This window comes from Megascapheus bottae, chromosome 6 (assembly GCF_031878675.1).
Source record: "Megascapheus bottae isolate mThoBot1 chromosome 6, mThoBot2.hap1, whole genome shotgun sequence".
NCBI lineage: Eukaryota > Metazoa > Chordata > Mammalia > Rodentia > Geomyidae > Megascapheus > Megascapheus bottae.
In genome coordinates, this window is record NC_143514.1 from 33,025,910 (window position 1) to 33,049,673 (window position 23,764).

The 23,764-nt window shown below is 39.1% G+C and overlaps 1 pseudogene across 1 annotated transcript; it reads right to left on the reverse strand.

Annotated features, from left to right (window-relative positions):
* Positions 1-315: 315 nt before the first annotated feature.
* LOC150061623 (small ribosomal subunit protein eS1 pseudogene) lies at positions 316-18,748 on the reverse strand (annotated as a pseudogene). Its single transcript, XR_016535934.1, has 3 exons — positions 18,317-18,748; positions 13,649-13,752; positions 316-1,266 (listed from the first exon to the last, which is right to left on the reverse strand). The product of XR_016535934.1 is annotated as a small ribosomal subunit protein eS1 pseudogene (transcript).
* Positions 18,749-23,764: the final 5,016 nt, after the last annotated feature.

A 23,764-nucleotide genomic window follows, 5' to 3' on the forward strand; every position in this document is an offset into this window, starting at 1 on the left:
TTTATTACTGGGCAGAGGGATGCATTGCTGTAATCCTAGGTACATAGTGTATAGTTGAGTGTTCAAGAACAGCCTGAAAAACTTAGCAAACTCTATCTCAAAAGTAAAATAAAACCAAAGAGATAGTTTCATGGCTGAAAAGCTAGAGCCCTTGTCTAATAAGCCTGAAGAACTGGGTTAAAAAGCAAACAAACATAAAACAAGAATATAATTAGGATTCAGGTTTTTAAAAAATTATTTTAAAAAGCATTTACTTATCAGCATCTTGCTTATGGTATCTCGGAGAAACATCTGATTTGAACATGGAGTTTGGTCTCTTTCCTTTTGTCATTCCAACATCATTTTTTTTTTCACAAATAGGCCTTTAATTTGTCATTACTAAAACCCTGAATTTTAAACAGATTCTTGGACTGGTGGTTCGTATCCATCAGCTCACTCGACTTTAGCACCGGTCTCATCCCCAGTAGCTTTTCCAGAACTACCACCTTCACCATGAAGCTCCATGAGTTTTCCCAATTCAAACTTGGGTTTCTTGAGCATTTTCACTTTCCTAACGAAGACATTATGAAGTGGGTAAATAGACTGGCAAGCCTTTTCTATGTCTTTCCCGATGCTGTCTGGAATCAACTTATTAACTACTTCTTTCAAGTCATTGGTCTGCACTTCTCAGGTCATGATTTCCATCATCTTCTTCCGGATCTGGCGGACCTGCTGATGCTGAGCATACGAGGTCTTGCGGATCTGATTGTTGCGTTTTTTAGTAAAGCCAACACAGAACAGACGAAGCAAATAACCGTCTGTAGTCTTGACATCAACATGAGCTTCAATCATGGTCTGCCACTTTTTGACCATGGAGCACATTTTGTCTCGGGTGAGATCCATGCCATGGAAGTTGGTCAGGCAGTTCTTGCCCTGAACGTCCTCAGTAATTAGCTTGAATTTTCTAAATGCAACTTCATCATTCTGCAGATCAGCAAGGCTCACTTCAAACACCCGACCCTTGAGGCCATCAGATGCGATTTTGGTTCCTTGAGTCCTCGTGACTAGTGTTTTCCCAATATTTCTGATATTGTACATGGCCGGGGTTTTCACATCGTATCAGTCTTTCTTAGAAAATGGGTCAACCACTTTCTTCTTGGCTCCTTTTTTGCCTCCTTTCGTAAGGCGCTTGTTCTTGCTGACTGTCATGGTGCTGGTCAGAGAGCCAAAAAGTCCAACATCATTCTTAATTTCCAGTTATTTTGATAAATCTTTTGTTCAAATCACCTGCAAAAAAAACCTCATGAACATACATAAGTGCTTTACTGAGAAGCAAGATTTTGCACAAATGTTGTTCTAGAAAAGTACTAGTGATCTGTAATTGTGATTTGCAGAGCAGGAGGAGGGAAGTGAAGGTAGGTGGAGACAAGTCTGAGAACCAGAGCTGTGGTGTGGTGTTCTTGAGGTAGAACCTGCCTCTTGCCATGCTAAGTCAGTTGAGAGTACTCATTTAGCAGCCCTACTTCATTTCAGGAAAATCCTCTTAAGGAGTACTCTCCCTACTCCCTCCCCTCTTAGACTTGTTTTTATTTCACTTTTGATTTGTGAATTAAAGTTCCTGTTTTAAGTTTGTTTTGGTACCAAACTTTAAAAAGTACACCCAGAAAGGCATAATCTCTGTTCTGCATCAGTAAGCTTCCTGCCCAGCAAACAACAGAGATGGGCTAGAAATATCCTCTAATTTGCCAGAAGTACTGATGCCTTTATATCACGTTTTTTTTTGTTCATTTTCAAAACTTCTGTCATTGCCTTTATCAAGATTCAACAGCATCCAGTCCATAGCTCAGCTGTTTATTTATGCCTTAGTACAGGACTAAGAAAAACATTCCACAGCTATAGACAACTTTCGAAAAAGTTAGATCCCTATTTAATGTAGAAAGTTCAAGATTTGCCTGGTTTAAACTGTCTGTTAAGTAGTCACTGTGGAAATTGCATTTACTGCAGGGGAGAGACCAAGATTGAAATACAGAGCAGATAGTGCCCAAATGGCCTTTGAAGTCAATTTTATAAGCGAGCATTGGAGTTAATGGTCATAAAATTGACTAGAGCAAGTCCCAGGCTGATGGCCAGCTACAGAATCAACAGAGCTCCGAGCTGACCCACCCACCCTTCCTATTCCAATGGCTCTCACAAGTTCAGATTTCCAATTTACCAAGTGTCACCAATGCCCCATGCTTGATGGGGAGTTCAGTGGATGAACACATCCTACTCTCAATTTGCATTCTGCCTTCAGAATTCTCTCATGTTTAAATATCTGAAAGTCTGGCTCTAAGATAAACTTGCTCTTTAAATGTGCTCAGTAAATGTAATGCTATTGAGAATTAAAATGTAGGGATATAAAGACTTGTCACTTACAGAGTATTACAACCAGAGATGCTTGTCTTGCAAAATGCCCATGTCTAACATGCATGCTGTGCTTGGTCCCAGACTTCACTAAAATCCAGGCAGATATTGATGTCCACATTAAAATGCTGGCTGTGTAGTTTGGCTACTGCATGATGGCACATGTCTTATTTTGAATCTATGACAGATTGATAGGTGACAACATAGAAATGTGGAGCCAGAGGTCATCCTGTAGGGTGATTTCGAGTCACATCTTCATAACTGTTTCTGGGTTAGCTTTAAAGGACCTCAAAGAATTAACAAGGTCATAGATCTTGCCTGTGGAACACCTGAGGTCAACCCTAAGAGACTGAAAGTTTAATGATTCCCTGGGTGATTATGATGAACAGACAGGATTAGGAGCCATTGCTGGAAGTCTCACATGTGATACAGTCCAACATACACACTTGTAGATCTTTCATCTTCCAAATCACACTAAAATTACAAGAGCTTGCTGACAAGATAAATATAGCATTAGACCCCTGAAAAGACATGCAATTTCATGCAAACTCATCAATAAATAACAGCAAAAAAGTCAAATGCCTACAAATTGCATTTAATAAAAAGACAACAGTAAACATTAAGAAAAAAACCAAACAGATGAAGTTAGTTTGATGGGAGTTATAAGAAAGGATGCTGTGTGTGTGTGTGTGTGTGTGTGTGTGTGTGTGTGTGTGACCTCTACCTGTCCTCATCTTTCCCGGTCCCCTCTGTGGTTTCCTAGGCAGTAGCTAATTGTGATTCAGATGTTTCTTGGCAATTGTATTATCCTTATCATTGTTTTTTGAATTGGTATAAGCTTTTCCCTTGAAATATCCTTATCTTTTTCACATGAAGGAGGGATGATGCCCAGAATGTCAAGTCTACTAGGTCTTGGATAACCTCAAAACCCTAAACATTTTTAGGACACACTCTTAAGTCATATCCCCACGGGCATATTTGTGGAAGGGGTAGTTGATACACAAATGGTGAATAATATTGTCATCCCTATAAAATTACACTGTTAGATCTGTCTACTCTGTTGTAACCCCTGTGGTTCTGGCCAATATCTAGAACAATTTGTTTCATTTTCTGATCTTTATCAATATCAATAAGATTTTCATAGGATCAGTATTTTTATATGCCCAACTCTTGAAACTCTTATCAAGGCGACATTGGTCCATGAGTATTGCTTTTGAGTAAGTTATAAACCTATGAAACAAACCATTAAAAGTACAATTTAAAGTGAATCACAGTAAAGCTAAGGATGTGGAAAAACAAAAAACAGAGAAGAGGGCCCGGGAGTTTGGCCTAGTGGTAGAGTGCTTGCCTAGCATGCACGAAGACACGGGTTCGATTCCTCGGTACCACATACATAGAAAAAAGCCGGAAGTGGTGCTGAGGCTCAAGAGGTAGAGCTCTAGCCTTGAGAAAGTTCAAGGACAGGGCTCATGCCCTGTGCTCAAGCCCTGGATCAGCAAAAAAAAAAAAAACCCTAAGAACCTATCAGAGATCAGAGAAGAACAAGAAGAGGTGATCACCAATGAGCATGGTAATGGTATACTGTATGGGATCCTGAAACAAAGTAAAAGACATTAGTAGGAAATTCAAATAAAGTCTCTGCACTAGTGCATGATATTATATCAATGTTTCTTCCTTGGTTATGAAAAGTGAACAGGGGTTTGTAAAATAGTAACATTAGAGGAAGTTGGGGCAAGGTGTATGGGAACTCTGTGCCATCTCACAACTCTTATAAAAGCATGAAATCATTTCCAAATAAGGAGTTCAAAATTTTTAACATAAAATAGTTCTGAAGAAATCCATCGACTTACTGATGGTTTTACTATTAGGTATGCACTTGAGGTTGACTACTATGTGTCTCTAATTGTACTTTTTTTTTTCAGAGACCTAGATCATAGACATCAGTATACCACCTTGAAGACTTTCATTACTCACTATAACTATGATAATCTTTTCTGTCAATGACTGCTACGGAATAATGACCCTTTGTTTTACAAAATAAATTGTGCTACAGTTTCTCTACATCTATAATTTAGATTATAGTTTCTTGGTGTTGAAAAGATGGATGATGAATTTTATTGGGTTCTATTCTTGGATTTGGATCCGTGTATAAAAGCATTTATCTTCAATTATGGATCACAAATTAGTGTTAAAAATCCTATGTGTTCTGTCCAGCTATCCTTACCCTCTGCAAACTCTTGCAACCCTCTCTCTAGACATGGTTTTATACCTGTCTCCATGGTTTTACCTTTGCCAGAAGATATAGAACCACAAAATATACATACAGTCTATAACCTTTTCAGTTGTTTCCCAAGACTGATGGCTCATTTCTTTTTAATGCTGAGTACATTTTGTGGAGTTACCACAGTGTATTTTGGATCTCTTTTTGTCTAGATTGCCTATGTATATGTTTTCTCTTATGGCTCTATTTTTCTGAAGCAGTCTGAGATTTGAGAACTAAAGTAATATAAGGAGCACTTTAAATACTAAAATGACTTACACTCCAAACTAAAAATGAATTCCCCTATTGTGTAAAAAATGCTACAGTATTAATCACTCCCCCTGCAAATCATCACTCAAAGCATTGCTACATAATCACTTTATGTCTTTGTGGTCTGGATTATAGTCCTGTATTGCTATGCTTGTGTGGTCAGAATCTGTTTGGCATGTTGACTCTGAAGGTGCCCCAATCTGCCCAGCAAATGTGTTGCTGAAATCAAACATATGGTACCAATCTTGGACTACCATAGTGACACCTATTTTAGATGGACCTGATGTGGTTCTTAGTAAACTCACCTTCTTCAAAGTATTTGGTGACTCCCTTGTTAATTAGTCTCATTGCAAACTGTCTGAGATTGAAACAGATGCAGGAGATTTGTAGGAAATTGCTTCCTAATTGTCAGACTCTCACACTATGTTTAGGTAAACACAATCACAAGGCTCACTTCAGAATTGCTTCTATTTTCCTTCATTTCAATCAAAAGCAAGTAATTAGGAAATTTTCTCTGGAAGACTTCTAATAAGTAAATTTCCATTATCTTTTACCACGTGGCAGGAGCTGACTTTTTTCCCCTAATGAATCTTGTAATGTGGATGTGGACTTGCATTAGTCCAGCCATGCGTGAGCAGAGCAGAGCTCAGTGAAGACAAGGAACAAGGGACCTCCTTTCTTAATATACAAATTAGTAAGTGTGACATGTAGTTAGTAGTTAATAGTTCGAGTCAAAATGGACAAGAAAATCTATCTAGTCCATAGAATCAAATGTTATTTCCATTCTAATAAAACCACATTATATGGATACAGCTGAAATGTCCCAGTCTAGAAGACAGCTTAAATAGTGAATTCTATAAATGATAATAGCTACAACATATTGTGCCAAAAACTCTACTATATACTTCAAAATGATTATGTTTAAAATAATGGGATTACTAGGGCTGAGAGTTTGGCCTAGTGGTAGAGTGCTTCACTAACATGCATAAAGACCTGGGCTAACCTACTGAGTGTACTTTGTTCAAATGTAGTTGTTCTCTCAGGACAAGGACAATCGGATGCATTATTCTTACAAACTTACAGTTGAGTCGCAACCTCTTTATATGACTACTGAAGGATATTTTTTAAAGGAAAATAGATCAATAAATGGTACCTTTTCTCTCTCTCTCTCTCTCTCTCTCTCTCTCTCTCTCTCTCTCTCTCTATATATATATATATATATATATATATATATATATATATATATATATATAAAGACCCATGTTAGATTCCTTGGAACCACATACATGGAAAAGCCAGAAGTGGTCTGTGGCTTCAGTGGCAGACCACTATCCTTGAGAAAGCCCAAGGACAGTGCTCAGGCCCTGAGTTCAAGCTCCTGGACTGGCAAAAAAATAATGGGATTACTTAAATCAATAAAGACTATATATGACAGATCAACAACCAACATCATTCTACATGGTGGAAAAAGAAAAATTCCCCTAAAGTCAAGAATACGAAAAGGATGCTCACTCTCTCCACTGCTCTTCAATATAGTTATTGAATTGTTAGAGCAATAAGACAAGAAAAAGAAAGGAATTCACACAGGGAAAGAAGAAATTAAACTATCCCTATTTGAAGATGACATGATTGTATACCCAAAGGACCTCAATATCTCTACTCCCATACTTCTAGAGCAGATCAACCACTTTGACAAAGTAGCAGGATACAAATTTAACCCACAAAAATCAGTACCCTTTCTGTATTCCAACAATGTACAAACAGAAAGGGAAATCATGAAAACAACTCCATTTGCAATAGCCTAAAAAATAGCTAGGAATTACCTAACCTAAGATATAAAAGATCTTCACAGCAAAAACTATAAAAATCTAAAAGCAGAAATCAAGGAGAACACCAGGTAATGGAAATATCTCCCTGTTCATGGAAAAGTTGAATTGTTATTGTGAAAATGGCCATACTGCCAAAAAAAAAAAACCTGACCTACAAAAATCTCAGTGAAGTCTCCATCAAAATCCCAATGATGTTCTTTACTGATAGAAAAAAATAATTCATGTGGAATAACTAAAGACCTAGAATAGTCAAAGCAATTTTTAGGTTAAAGAAGCAATGTAGGCAGTATGACAATATCAGATTTCAAACTACACTATGAGACGTAATAACAAAAAGTTACCCCGACAATAAAATATAATTACAAATAATTTTTAAAAGCAAAAAGCAAAACAAAACAAAAACAGCTTGGTGTTGTCTTAAAAATAGGCCCAAAGATCCATGGTACATATTAGAAGACCCAGAAGTAAAACCATATACTTACAGTCATCTGATATTTGACAAAGAAGCCAAGACGTACAGGGGGGAATGGGGGTGGGAACCAAAAAATATCCAAACAGCTTCTTCAACAATTGGTGTTGGGAGAACTGGGCAGCCATATACAGAAAACTAAAAGTGGATCCTTGTTTGTTACCATGCACCAACTTGAATTCTATGTGAACCAAAGACCTAAACATCAAACCCCAAAATTTGGGATTACTGCAAGAGAGAGAGTAGGAAAGACATTAGAACTTATAGGTATATTGAATATAATGTAATCCTTCTATTAATTACAATAAAAATATATGGGGAAAAAGAAAGAACTTATAGGTATAGGCAGGAACTTCCTGAACAGTCACAGGAACACAACAAAGAGACTTAATAAGTGGGACTACATTAAAATAAAAAGTTTCTGCACAATACCCATCAATATCTCAATGTCATTCATTCATGAAATAGAAGAAGCAGTCCAAAAATTCATATAGAATAGTAAAAGATCCCATATTGCAAAAATAATCCTTAGCAGAAAGAACAGTGTGGGAGGAATATCAATACCAAACTTCAAATTTGATTACAAAGTTATAGTAATAAAAACAGCTTGGTACTGGGACAAGAACAGGTCTGAGGGCCAATGAAATAGAACCAAGGACCCAAAAATTAGTCCACAAACCTATGGCCACCTGATCTTTGATAAGGTAGCCAAAAATTAGATGGAAGACAGCCTCTTCAACAAATGGTGCTGGAAGAATTGGTTAAAACACCTGTAGAAAACTAAAGTTGGAGTCTGGAATAAATGTATGGTCCATTTGGAATTGAATCTGGTGCAGGGTGACATAGCAATTGTATTCATCAAATTTTCATTACTGTAATGAAATACTTGGGACAGGCTAACTTAATAAAGAAAAGAAGTTTATTTAGTTCACAGTTTGGTATATGCAAGGGCAAGTTGTTGGCATCAGTTCTGCACTAGTGAGCGGGGCTCTCTTGCTTTATCACTTTGTGATAGGCAATAGGATAGGAGAACATTCTGGAAGCAAACATACTGGCAAAGAGAAGGCAAGAGAGAACCAGGGGACCCCAAAACTCCTTGAGGAGTCGACCTGCAGATTTCCCACTAGGTCCCCCTTTTCCTGACAATCTCACAACTGACTGATGTGACCATGCTAAAGATCTGGGGGTGAACAGATCACACCTATAGCAAAGCAGTGAATGCAGGGATTAAAACCCAGGTCTATAGGGTGTCAACATTTTCACTGTATCCTTGTGCTGCTCTATGTTTACCTAGGTATTTATCTGACTACCAAACAACAAGTAACAAATTTTCCTGTTGGTAGTAATATGTAAACATGTATTTACCCAAATAAATAAATTTGAGTATTTCTCATATCCGTCCAATAAAATCTTTCAAGAACATTCTGTGTGTCCATTAACTATGTGCTTGTGCTGATACAATTGCATAATGAGAATATTCTAAAAGATATGAAATAGGAAAATGGAAATACCTTAAAGTTTCAATATGTTCTAATATTTTTTCTAAACCCAGTTGGTCACTTTGCAGGAGTCACCTTGCAGTCTCTGTCCCTGGCAACACAGAGAATGTCCTTTGCCAAATTTAATTAGTTATGTGCTGTCTTGATAAATTCTTGCACAATTATGTGGAACTGCATGGAGAAGTTATGACTTCAAATATAATTAATGTCACTGTGGCTGACCTAGGAAAATGACTTGAGTAGATCATAGGATAAAAACAAGCCTAATTTTCGTCCTATCCCAGCTTGTGTTTAGACCTGTTTCTTCAGTCATGTGTACCATCTGTGCAGGACTTGAAACCACTTTACAGACCCACAAACCAACAGATGTGAGGAAGGGCAGGGGGACTTAACAAACTTGCTAAATCAAAGTCCGACACAGTAATTTCCTAACTTACACCCATCACACATTCTGTAGATTTGTACTAAATAACTGAAATGCTACAAGTCCTGGCACAATGTGAAGAATCTGGGAGACTGAGAAGTTCTTGTTTTAATGAGAATCAATTCTATTATTGCTAGGATACTGATGATTACTTAGGGGACAATGAAGGCAGTTATTCTTCTCCACCTTAATTTCCCAGTACCTTAACTTTCCAGTACAGATAAACGGAGAGATTTGCAGAACAATCACACTCTTGGTAGCACCATTTATCAAGGAAGAGGAGAATAACCAGGGCAATTACACCTCAGAAGTTAACCTGGATGAATGAACCATCCCTATGATGATACAATTATTCTTTTGTATCACTAAATATCACTTTGTACCATTGTATCATTCAGTGCATATCAAATTTTATTCAGCGGAAATCAAGAATGTTGCTTGCCACAGAGGAGATGCTGGGGCTGAAGAAGAAGAGCATCAAGCCATCACGGCCTGCTTCTTCAACCAAAATAGTTCTCCTCTGGTCTATTTTATATACTGAGCATACTTAAGACAATCACAAGCAACAAGGCCTATTTGGGGCACTAATGTTTGAACCCAGAACCTCACACTTTCCAAGCAAGAAGTACTCTACTAGATGAGCCACACCACTGATGCTTTTTGCTTCAGTTATTCTTCAAACAGGGGCTCATGTTTATACATAACCTAGCCTGGACTGTGATCCTCTTATTTATATTTCCTGAGGGCCTCAAGGAAAAGCATGTTTTTATTGCTTGAGTTAGGATCTTAATTTTTTTTTCCAAGTTGAACCGCAGACCTAAATCTTCCAAGCCTCCCAAGTAGGTAGGATTCCAGACATAAGCCACTGTATTTTGCCAAAGTATATTTTAAAAAATTAACCAAAGGGAGGGGCCAGAAGTTTGGCCTAGTGGTAGAATGCTTGCCTAGCATGCACAAAGACCAGGGTTCGAGTCTTCAGTAATACATACCTAGAAAAGGCTGGAAGTGGTGTTGTGGCTCTAGTAGTAGAGCTCTAGCCTTGAGAAAGACCCAGGACAGTGCTCAGTCCTTGAGTTCAAGTCCCAGGACTGTCAAAAAATTAAGGGGAAATTTTAATGTCATCTTCCTAGATAAAATATAGAAATTTTCTATGGTTCATTTTTTAAATTTTTTATTGTGATTAATAGAAAGGTTACATTATATTCACCAGATAGAGGGTGCATAACTTCATGAACATTGATACCCTTTCTTATGACATGGTCCCCATTTCCCTCCCACCCTCCCCCTCACTTATCTTGATTTCCCCCCTTCCCTATCCAATTTCAAATAACCAATTAAACATATATAAAATATATCAGATAACAAGGTGAAATATTATAACAATATGAGATAACAAAGTAATGGCAAAAGAGATGAGAGATAACATAGTATATTAAGGACAATAGTCACTCATTATATGCTTTTGTTTCCTTCTCCTGGAACTATGGTTCATTTTTGAAAATTCAAACAAGAAGGCAAAACTTAACAAAACTGCAACAGCAAAGAATAATATCAAAGAGCTCAACTGATGAATAATTGTATATCCTCTATTTATATTCCAGGATCCTTATGCCATCCAAAGTTAGTATTTCACCCCACTAAGGATGATTTAAATGAAAAGTCATTCAGCCCTGCATTACCTGAGTCTTCATGAAGACACAGCTAGAGGACTGATAAGAAAGTCTAGGGATTATAAACTGAGTTGCTGTCATTTTTTTGTGATTCCATTGGGAAAAAATCAAGACAGATGAATCTTCTAGTCTATGTGTGCATGGGTATAGTGATATTATGAATATTAAAACATTATGAAAGATCCAAAGGATTTTCTCTAAAGGATATTTTTTCCTGCACACTATTGGTGGAAAAGTGTCATTTTCAGTAGAGTGTAATACTTGTCTGTTCTACCTGGGCCTTGTTATCCATTTATTTTATTTTATTTTTTTACTGTCGGGGTAATGTTTCCCCCTTCCCTTTCCTATTTCAAATAAACAAATAAATGCATATGTTAGATCCACATGGAAGAAATGATTTCTTCCCTTGGCTCTCTCCCCCTGCACCCTGGAAATTCCCACCCACCACCTGTAACCCTGGCAACTGGCATGCCTGGGGCAGTGGGAGGTCCCCCAGTCTGAGGTATTTCCCCATTCTCTGAGATCACATCTACTTCCACTGTAGCTATACCCTTCCCCTATATACTCTCTCACTTCCTGTCATAAGCTCTCTTGCTCTCCAGACTCCATCTTGGGCGGAAGGAGTCTGCTTGTTCCTTACACAATAAACCCTCTTCTCCTGAACTGTGTGGAGTTTCCTTTTGGCAGACCTTACACTTGGTGCCTGACTTGGATGGGGGAGAGGGTCAGGAGTGGCTGGATCCCCTCCGTTTCTCAAGGGTCAATCCACCTTCTGCACCTTCCCCTTCAGACCAGAGAAAGGAAACTCCACTCCCAGACTTCTGCCTTTCCCATTGCTGGCCGTGCATTCACTATAATGTTTCCTGTCTGCACATGGTGAGTGACTCCTGCCTGCAGGCCTCTTTTCTGTCTCCTTTAACCCACCCCTGCCTAGGGCTCTCTCCCTGTGTCTAGTTTAAGACCTCCTACCCCCCAATCTGTTCTGGTGAGATTGGATTCCACCTCCCCTCCCCACACTCTACTATCCCACTCAACATCCTTATTGACGCTACCCAAGGATGTCCTAACTCCAGACCCTGTCGTTCTGATTCTGCCCCATGTTCAGTGATTCCACCCCCAGTCACCACTGACTCCACTCCCTCCCTGGTGTCCTCACCGACTGGGTGCCCCCTCCATGTCCTCACTAACTCTTCCCCTACCTCCTCACTGACTACCCCCCATCCTCACAGACTTCACTTCCTCTTAGTGTTTCTTATTACAATTGGGTCTCATCAATCTTACTCAAGCCAGAACACCCCCTTGGGATATCTTTTACTCTCTTTAGATGTTCTTCTACTCAAGGATTCCATAAAGCCAAAATGGTTCATCTTTTATGCAATCGTGTCTGGCCAAAGTATAGTCTAGACAATTGGTCTCATTGGCCCCCAAATGGGACTTTGGATTATAATATTCTCAGGAATTTAGTTTCTGCCGACGCAATGGTAAATGGCCAGAGGTTCTATATGTTCAGGCTTTCTTTTCTCTCCATGCTTGCCCTTCTCTCTACCAGTTCTATTCAACTTTCCCTAGCCCCCGGCACAGGGGCAGCCTGCCAAATCACCTAAGAGCTTGGAGCCTCTTCCTAAACCTAAAGTGCCTGATCCTCTGCTCAATGTTGAAGACTCTGCTTCTCCTCCCCAAGCTGAACCTTTCCTTCCTTCCCCACCCCCATCTCCTTTTTCCTCACCTCCCAAAGCTCACACCCAATCCTGCACTGGTGGCTCACAGCCTCTAGCAGCCCCCTTATTTCCTCTGCAAGAGTGGCAGGGGCAGACAGAGTTTTTCAATGACCAATCTTTCCCAGATTGAGAAGCGACTGGGATCTTACTCCCAAGACCCTAATAATTACACAAGGAGTTTAAATACCTTGTTCAGACTTATGACCTCACCTGGCATGACTTATATACAGTCCTGTCCTCTATCCTTACCTCTGAAAAAGAGGAAAGGGTTTGGGTTGCAGCCCAGGCACATGCTGATGCAACCCACCACCTAGACAATACTTTCCCAGTTGGGGCAACATCTGTGCCCAGGGAAGAGACCAAATGGGATTATGAAAATAATGCACCTGGAAAAGTTAGCAGAAATAGGATGGTAACCTGCCTGGTAGCTGGCCTCCAGAAGGCAGCCCACCATGCAGTCAACTATGATAAACTAAAGGTTACCCAGAGACCCACTGAAAATCCAGCCAAATTTCTTGGTCGCCTTATAGTGGCACTCCAGTGTTATACTAAGCTGGACCTGGAGTCAAAAGAAGGTATAATAGTCCTTAATACCCATTTTATTTCCCAATCAGCTCCTGATATTAAAACAAAGTTGAAAAAGGTTGAGGATGGCCCTCAACCCCCCCAAGGAGATCTGGTGAGCATGGCCTTTAAGGTTTTTTAACAACCTGGAGGAACAGAAAAAAGCTGATAAGGCTGCCGTAATAAGAAAAATTGCCAGCTCCTGGCTGCTGCCCTTCGGGCTCCTCAAAGAAGAGGCACCCAACGTACACCACCCAGACCATGCTTTAAGTGTGGCAAGGAAGGCCACTGGGCAAGACCGTGCCAAAGTTTGGACAGCTGGGACACTGGGGAGTCGACCATCACTCCTCGTCTCTACAAGGTGAGCCAGTCCCTCCCATACCCCCCACACATGGGGAGGATCCCAACCTATCCAAGATACTCAGCTTGGCAACAGAAGTATGATGGTGCCCAGGGCCACTGGATCCCACAGGCATCACAATGGAGGAGGCCAGGTCTCCTGGTTGCAGGCAAGCTACTTGTGTCCTTTCTTTTGGATATGGGAGCCAGCTATTTGTTGTTACCTGAGTATTCCAGCCTGACTCCATCTTCAGTGGCAGGAATCTGCTCTTTCCTCATGCAATAAACCCTCTTCTCCTGAACTGCGTCGAGTTTCCTTTCAGCAGACCTTACAGTATATACAATATACCAGGTAACAAAGTCAGATACAGTAACATTATGAGTTTAACCAAAGGGGAAAAAAAGAGAAGAGTAATAACGTAGTACATTAAGAACAACAGTCACACAAAATTAACCTCTTATTTCCAGATCCTTTCATTTAGTTTCATCCTACATGACCTTATGTACCTAGGTTTTGAGATAATGTCATCCTCTGCTAGTAGAGTCCTAGATTTGTACTAATTAATACAAATGAGGGAAATCATTGAATCTACGTTTCTTTGGGTCTGGCTTACTTCACTTAATATGATTTTTTCCAAGTCTTTTCATCTCTGTAGGCAAAACAACACATTGCCCTCGCAAGTTACAACAAACTGTGATAGTAGTTGCAGACAGACTGCCAGAAACTTGGAAGAACTGAAATTGCTTTAACATATATGTCATTCTCTCAAATACTCTGTCTATGCTAAAGAAGGATAATCCTCATTTGGTCAACAACTCCAACTGATCTTGTGGCCCAATAATATGCAGCAGGAAACATATCTTTAGTGAGGCACGTATACCTCATTATTCTCTCCAACATTTGCCTTGGTGAAGCCTTACACCTCAGATATCTCATTGCTTCTACCCAGACGACCTGCATTAATCAAGCAGGATATCAAATGTCTTTTGTACTTTAATCAGTTCTGTGTATGCCAGTTTCTCTCTCGTCCAAATTCACGGATCCAACATACATTTATTTAGCATCTTCTTTATGTCAGGACACTGTTGAGGCTGCCCTGTATATGCTATTAAGACCCCAAAATTCTCATCCTTGTCAACCTTAAAATGACAATAACAATGAATGGATAGAAATAAAGACATGTGGGCTGGGAGTCTGACCTAGTGGTTAAAGTGCTTGCCTAGCATGCACGAAGACCCGGGTTCAATTCCTTGGTACCACATATAGGAAAAAAGCCAGAAGTGGTGCTGACGCTCAAGTGGTAGAGGTCTAGCCTTGAGAAAGTCCAAGGACAGTGCTCAGGCCCTGAGCTCAAGCCCAGGACTGGCAAAAAAAAGACATGTAAACACACAAAACTACATATATTCATGTAGTCAGAAAGCAAAGTTATGAGGAGTGATATAGCTGGATAAGAATCACTGTCTATGCCATCCACCCCCAATGTAACACCTTGCATTTTGGTTTAACTTTTAATCTATGACTGTGTTGTAAAAGTCTTAGGGGAGAGATGGATCCCTCTTTGTATCATCTGCAGTGCCTATCTCAGTTCTTAAACAGATGTTCAGTAAATATTTGTTGAATTTGCTCAATTAAATGAGATCTATTTGCTGGCATCACAGAGAGGAATTTCAACCTGATGCTTACTAATAGGCTGGCTTAAACCCCACATAAGAATGAGCAGCTCCCAGAATGGCTTGCAGCTGTCACAATGACAGATGCTAATTTAGGTCACAGAAATTTTAATTTGAAATGTGCATAGAAGTCTATCAATATGATACTGTAGCTATACTGTAGTATTTCTTAAAATACAATAATGTGAATATTTTCTCCATCTTTTGAGAATACTCCTGAAATATCCATAGATTTTTTAGAATAAAGGTTGAAGCTATTTCATAGGCCCGATTTTTATTTAAGAGCTTTTTGTGTTAATAAATCTACATGGGGAGGGAAACAAGATGATTGGGAGGGGTGGGGAGGGAATGGGGACAAAAACACAAGAAGGGCTATCAGTGTGTGAGAAGTAATGGTGAATGTAACTGTATCCTTTCAATCTATTACCCTAATAATAAAAAATAAAATGAAAACAATAAATAAATCTACAAATCATGGGGTAAATGAACCTGATTCAAACAGTTGCCTGCTAGCTAGGCCCCCTCCTATGTAATGTCTTTGTCTTTCTTATGTAACAAAAGCTGGAATGGCTTGTTTTCGGTTGTGTTCTCTGAGTTATGAACAAGGTATACTGTAGAGTAAGTCCATCCATCAAATCACTTTTCAGTGTCCATGGCCTCAGGACCATCCTGGTTGTAGGGTGTAGAGATGAAAGCACTTATAAAACACTGAACTCTCTCAAGAGGGTGGAGTCCAGCCAGAATGGAGAGATGTCGACTTTATCAGTCATCCATTGCCTCTCATAGTATTATAATTGAGGGCGCAGAGGGTCTGTCAGGAAGAATCTCACATGTGGCTGTCTGTGCAGAACAGACAATTCCAATAAGGGAATGAGCAGAACTATGAAAATATTTTTTAAAAAGTACCCAGGGCAGTCTGGAAACTTGATGGAAGAGTATCTAACTCAGGGATATTAGAAGTATCCCCAAGACATATTTAGAAAGAATTAAAAATGTGTCTTAAAATTTAAAAAGAAAGCTTCCCAGTGAATATGAAGGTTGCATAGGTCATAAAAGGAAGTGAAAATTCAGGAAGGAGGAGAATAGAAGACAGTTCAGGCAGAGCAAGCCCCGAATGGCATGTTTGAGGAGCTCTACACCATTCAGTGATGCTGCCCCAGAAGTCCCAACAGAGAGAAGTAAACATGGAGAGGTATGCTGGAGAGAAAAGTGTGAAGTGACGCATAGAGTGGCTCATAAAGCTAGATCATAGGAAGGATCTTGTAAATCATCCTATAGACAATGTACTGAAAAGAGTTGAAAAAAAACTTGGCTATGGGCCAGGAGTGCTTGCCTAGCATGCACAAAGACACAGCCTAGCATCACAAAGACTCAGGTTCAATTCCTCGGTACCACATACATAGAAATAAGCCATAAGTGGAGCTGTGCCTCAAGTGGTAGAGCTCTGGCCTTGAGAAAGGCCAAAGACAGTGCTCAGGCCCTGCGCTCAAGAGCAGGACTGGTGGGAAAAAAAGACTTGGTTATATATATATGAACAAAACATATCACACTGTAAAAAAGGGGTGGGATGAACACATTAAGAAAGACAAATTTGATTGTAAACAAAGTTATAAAGACAAATGGAAGAATTAGGAGGTAATTAGATAGGGCTTGATAGGAAAAAAGAAGCACCTTCAGGAGAACTCAGGCTTCTAAACAGGGAGATTGCAATATAATGAATGTAGGAAATCTGGGGGAAATTTGAGGCCCGAAGAATGGCCAGTTGACCACAGTCTTGGAATTATATTGGAACAGAAATTGCTGATGAATGCTAGAAACTTGTATGAATTAAATGGAAATTGTGCCAGGTCTGGCTCACACAGCTACTAAGGAGGCTGAGCTCTGAGGATGATGCTTGGAAGCCAGCCTCAGTGGAAAAATCTGTAACTCTTTTCTATAATATACTTACTGCTCAGAATAAACCAGAAGTGGCACTGTGGCTCCAGTGGTAGAGCACTAGCCTTGAGCAAAAAGAAGCTCTCAGGGACAGCACCCAGGCCCTGAGTTCAAGCCCCACAACTAGCACACACACACACACACACACACACACACACACACACACACACACACACACACACATAATTGGGCTTCTTGAACAAAAGGTGCCAAGCTCCTTATGGTTCAACAGACTGGTGTCAATCTCTCAAAAGTCTGAGATTGAGTCTGACACCTGTGGGAGATATATGGTTACAATCCCAGCTACTCAGGAGGCTGAAATCTATGGATCGTTGTTCCAAGCCAGCATGGAAGAGAAAGTCCATGAGATCATATCTGCAATAAATGACCAGACATAGAGCTGTGACAGTGCAAAAATCTTAAGCAAAAGGGCTCAGGGCAGTGCCCAGGACCTAAAAATTCAATCAGTAGAAACCTTGGGCTCTACTAGCAGAGATTTGCAATACAGCAAACCCTTGATACATAAGGCCATATAGTATGAAGCTAAATTGAAAGGACCTCTAGGATATTGAAACAAAAGCCATAGAATGAATGAATGTTGTCCTTAAGGTACTATGTTATCTCTCATCTCTTTTGCTGTCCCTTGGTTATCTCATATTGTTACAGTATCTCACTTTGTTATCTGATATATTGGATATATTTGTATTTGGTTATTTGAAATTGGATAGGGAAGGGGGGAAAATAAGATGGGTTGGAGGGAGGGTAATGGGGACCAAGACATGTGAAAGGGTATCAATGTATGTGAATTAATGCACCCTCTATCTGACAAATATCATGTAACCCTTTTATTAATATCAAAAAAATAAAAAAGGAAGAAAAGTCTTAGATTGAAATATTGTACCCCATCTTAGAAACCCCCTCCCCGCACTTGGGGGTCTGTTAATTCTTAATTCTTCTTTCTTGCCTTTCACTTTCAGCTTTCAAATAAGCTTAATTCAGGGCAAATGCATGCCTGCATGATACAGCAACAAGGAATGTGTACTGTGTGTGAGGAAAAAAACCCAACTGAACCAGACTGCAGCCACAGTCTTCTACTGGGATCAAGCCAAGGTTCAGCCAAGTCCTAAGGCAGAAGCAGAATTCTTTGCAAAGTGCCTAAAGATCCAGGGAGTTTTTCAGTAGTGACACAAAGATCTTCCCTCACTCCCAGACCTGTCAATTCCCAGCCTCCCTTCAATGATGTCAATATTAAGTGCCCTCTAATTTATTATCCCTTCCCCACTTACCAGAGCACACTATTAACTGTTCCAACCTCCACAGGCACATGATCCTCTTCACTGATGTGGTGATCGATGCCCATAAACTACCTTTCCCCGGAGAAGTTTCAAGTACCTCAGAACTCATCACAGCAGATCAGCAGCTTAAACTTGCTCCCATAGCCTCAGTGTGGTTAAGAAAAGGAGTTGAGGATCTGCAGTCAGAATTGCGTCTTCTGATGGAACCAGGTGTATCTAAATCTGTCCATTCCCAGGTTCCCTTGGGGATATATTTTACTTTGCTTTAATACTTAGCTGCAAATGGGATTTCCTCAGTGCCTCTGGCTGCCCTGCGCTCAGAAAGAGAAAACTAGCCAAATCTTCCTCAGATTTTCTTTTCATTTGCAGTGTTGCAAGCAGGCACATTCATTAGTAGTTGTGAACTTCTGACTTGAAAATCCGTTTGTACTGCAGATATATGTGAATACCCTGATTTGGCTAATGAAATGTTTAAAAGGGGAGAAACTTAGAAAAGCCACCAAGAGGTTACACAAATCGAAGAAGTTGTCTCCTTGTTTATATCTGAATTCAAAGCCACTAATATACATCTGCAGAGAATACACAATTCTCTTTTCCAGGGCTGGAAATGCTGCCTTTTCTTGGGATTCTAACAAACATGTCTACTGAAAAGTGTTACTCAGACCTAGAGTCACGGAAAGTGCTGATGATACAGAAGCCATTGTGGTTATGATAGTAGGGAAGCAAATGTGCTTGTAATAATAAGTTTTAAGAAAATTCTTCCAAAATAGTATATACAAGGACAGGGAAAAATTCCAAGTTTGATATAGGCATAACAAAGCAATGCAACTGAGTATTGATTTCTCCCTCCTCTGCCTTCTGTATTGTTTCTTGGATGATTTAGGAAAATGAACAATTAAATCTGGTACACACTGAGAGACACCTTGTCGTGTATTCAGGCATTCAGGAATTCAGGAGTGCTTCCAGTTGAGGTAATTATTGTAGCCAAGGGTGACCTTCCAATCCTGTAAAAATGTAAATAAAAAAGTACAGAAGTACTGATAACAAACCACTTTTGGTGTGTCCTTGCAGAATTCTAGAGTGAAGAGAAAAGATAGCGTGCATTTTAAAAGGGCATGTAGGGCCTCGAGTGTAGCTTAGTGGTATAGTGCTTGCCTAACATGCACAAAGCCCTGGGTTCAATTCCTTGGTACCACATACACAGTATGGGCTGTAGCTCATGTAGTAGAGTCCTAGCCTTGACAGAGCCCAAGGACAGTGCCCAGGCCCTGAGTTCAAGCCCAGGACTGGCAATAATAATAATAATAATAATAATAATAATAATAATAAAGGTCCTATAAAATGCACTTTTAATAGGTTTGTTTTCTAATTCCCCTTTGGAATCAATTTCAGGGCAAAAGTGTGTGAGGCTGGACGCAAAAGAAAATATTGTAGAACAGCAGTTCCGAGCACATGGTCACTTCATTTGGTAGAAAATGTGAAAAGACATTGACAAGTTATTTATACAGAATGGTTGGATTCCGTGCATAAGGATTTCACAGACCTATGGTAAGTACATTTGTAAACAATATATTGAAACTATTTGCCTTTATACTTTTGTCTTTTAGAGTTAAGACCTGTTTTTTTGTAATGAAAACAAGTGTGTGAGCATTTATAACCAATTGAGGATATGCAGACAATGACATTTCAAGAACATTTGCAAAATCAATTTTTGATGTTTTTCCACTTCTATACGAACTGCAAGAGCTTTGTATGTGCCCAGAATAAACATGGTTTTAATAATCCATTGTTATGTCTACAGTCTACAAATCCAGACATGTACAAAGAGCATTTGGCATTTGTAGATTGTGGGGTTCAGCAATGTAAAAACCAAGACTTGAAAAGACCCATTCAGAACCAAGTAACTGGCCTCTCAATCCTGGCATAGGCTGCAGAGTAAGAGAGGTGACCAGTATTTCCCTCTTAGCCAGACAAAGCTAGATAGTTTGGTAAGCAAGTTGTGATACTGAGGGCGTGAAGCACCAGTGTTTAGTCTGTTCTTTTCAAGTTAAATTGATTTTCTGAGGTTGAAAATCTGCCTTTTTACAATGTAAATGAAGGATTGGCCTTTGTTTTGCTTCAGATTCAACATCTATAATTTTTTTTGCATTCCAAACAAAATACAGAATACATGCTACTGAATTAGACTATATATACCAAAATGATGATCCATGAGATGCCATAATACCCCCAAAGGACACATTCTATAGTGTGTTAAAAGTAGAATACCAAATAATATTTATTATTCTAAGAGCTCTGCGGAACCTTAAAAAAGATTCCCTGCTGCTGAACACAGGGCCTCTTTGCCCATGTGTTGGCAGTATTTCCCATTTCAAAATGCTGAAGTAGGTTTTTTTGTTTGTTTTTTTTGTTGTTGGTGGTGTTTTTTTTTTTTTTTTTTTTTTTTTTTTTTTTGCCAGTCCTGGGCTTGAGCTCAGGGTCTGAGCACTGTCCTTGGGCTTTCTCAAGGCTAGAGCTCTACCACTTGAGCCTCAGCACCACTTCCAGATTTTTTCTATGTATGTGGCACTGAGGAATCGAACTTGGGTCTTCATAAATACTAGGCAAGCACTCTATCACTAGGCCAAACCCCCGGCCGATGAAGTAGTTATTTTCAACTGACCCCTTGCTGGTCTGTGTCTGTGAAGTCTCCTGATCATGTTTCCCCTAAGATGTCTTAAGGAAACTAGATAGATAGAATTGTGTTAGGCTATGTAAACTATTTAATTATAAGCTTAAACATTTGCAAGGACATAATTTCTTGACTTTTGTACATATTCACATCTATATAAAAAAGTGTTTTGTTGCATTTCAAACTAAATAAAACAAACTCTAAATACTTGTGTGTTTTGACATGATCACCTCTTTTAAAGGTATGTGACCATTCCTGAGAACTGGATATTTGACACAATACTTGGCTCTCCATTCCACTTCTCTCATATAATTTTACCCTAATATAATAAAAAGTTATGCTTGAAAACACTTTGTCTTATATGTTTCTGCTACAAATACATTTTGAAGCTAATATTTGTAAGAAAATGTACTGCTTTTGTAAATATGGAGCTCTAAATATTAAATTACCTTTCTATGTGTTGTGTTATTCTTAACCATTATTACCTGTGCATGGTTGATTAAAGAAGTACAATTATACTTACTATTTTGAGATGTAATTAGTGGACAGAACAAGTTAAATGTTAATGAGACTCTGCCTCCTAATGCAACAGATTATTATTTGCATAGGCTTAAATAAAAAGTATTTAGTGTTGAAATGAAACAGAATCAAAATGAGTTCAGTCCTAATTATCCTTTAATGACTAAGTTCTGAGGAATTAGTCAAAGAAAATGGTTGGAGTTTTGTTATAAAATTTATGGAATTTGATTTCCTGAGTTAGAGGCCAAAAATCACTGTGATTTATCATCAATAGCCATTTTATTGTGATACTTCATCTGACAAGTCAAATTCAATTTTATTGATAACAATGAATTGGAAAATGTGACTTATTAAGTCATTAGGATTACTTGATTTTTAGTACCTGGGAACTGTGGCAAATCATAAACACTTTATAGAGACTTGCCAAATAAACTCATAAAATGTGGGTACTGCTTGGTGGTGCTTGCTTTGTAAACAGAAGGCCCTGAGTTCAAAATCCTAGTCCTAGTGTGTGTGTGTGTGTGTGTGTGTGTGTGTGTGTGTGTGTGTGTGTTTAGGAGACACCTTGTTTGGAACTTGAAAATTTTCTTCCCCTTGACTTTATATTAAACAAGTTTCCATTTATTAGAACATATTAAAGTAAGTTTAAAAGATCATGTTAAATAAAGAAACAGACATTCAATGTTCATTCAGATAGATAGATAGATAGATAGATAGATAGATAGATAGATAGATAGATTTCACTTTGTAGTTGGAAATTACGAATCTGACAATTGTGATAGCACACCAATATTTGAAGGGAAAACATTGATCTTATTTAAAGCAAGTTGCTTTTCTAAAATCCAGCACATTACACGCTAGATTGCTTTTATAGGAATACTTATCCTATACTTAGACATCAACACTGACAAATTGTAAGTGTTGTAGTGTGCTAATAATCATTGTGGAGTGCATTTTTTTCACAAAAGAATCCACAGATATTCCAGTTAAATTAATCTCTGTCTTACAAAGAAGGAACAGAAATAAAGTAAATGTGTAGGAAAGAAGTCATAAAATGACATTGTGCAGGAGATTTATACCTACAGCTAAAAATAAAAAGATATGGATTTAAAAAAATCTGGCTTTATGATAAAAGGTCAAGAAGTTATTACTCTTGTAGATCTAAACAATTTCCTGAGAAAACTACTCTTCATATATATATGTATATATATATATATATCCTTTTATGAAAATGGAATGTTTGCTAAAAGAAACCATGGGTGAGTATGTAAGGTAAAATAGGCAACTAAAAGTGTCCATGCTCTTCTTTTCATTATGAAGAGTGGTAAACAAACCTGCCAAGATGATTGGCTTCACCACCCACCAATCATCTCTGCATCTGTGTTCCAGTCTTCATGCGTGAGCTGGTGTGGTATAGGTAAGGCAGGGGCTAGCCCCAAAAGGAAAAGCACATGAAATACTTAACCTGAATACCACAAGGATTGGGTTTCGCAGATCTGGGAGAGCTGAATGAGAAATGGCATTTACCAAAGTAAGAATAGTCACTGTCTGAGGAAGGATGTATCCCACAGAGCTGGAGCTCAGAGGACCACCCAGCTGCTGCGAAACACTTCAGAGAACATGCCAGCAGTCCCAAAGAGCCTGGAGATCAGAGCCATCTGCCACTGTGGGACCAAGGAACCCACTGCTACACCCTTTCTCCCTCCTCCTCTCCTTCCCCCAGCCTCCCTATTGTTGAATGGAGATAACCTTTAGGGTCCTCACAGCTCACAAAGCAGTGTCTATAAAGAAAGGTAGACATTTGAAAGACTTAGCTTATAAATCAGTTCGGCTGAACCAGTGGTTGCTCTTCTGGCCAGTAGGTACTCATTCCTGTTGAGTTTTCCCCCTGGAGCCTAGAAAACAGGAGGCACTTCATAAACAAGCATTTGAAAAATAAATGAATAGAATTCAATCATAGGTCTTGGATTGCAGTGCACATATAATTTTCTTTTACTCTTGCTACAACATTTACTACCTTTGACAGGGAAGAAACCAAAGAGCATGCCTTCTCATTTTACAAATTTGCCTGCAAGTAGCCTTGGCAGCCGTTTTTATGAAGGTCTCCAGGGCTGCTGGAATGAACCAGAAACATCTGATAGAACGTATGCAGTGACTAATGCCTTCCAGTTTGCCTCTTTCCACAGTATAGAATGGAATTTCATCTGATGACCATGTCCACATAAAATCTTTGCACACAGAAACAGCTC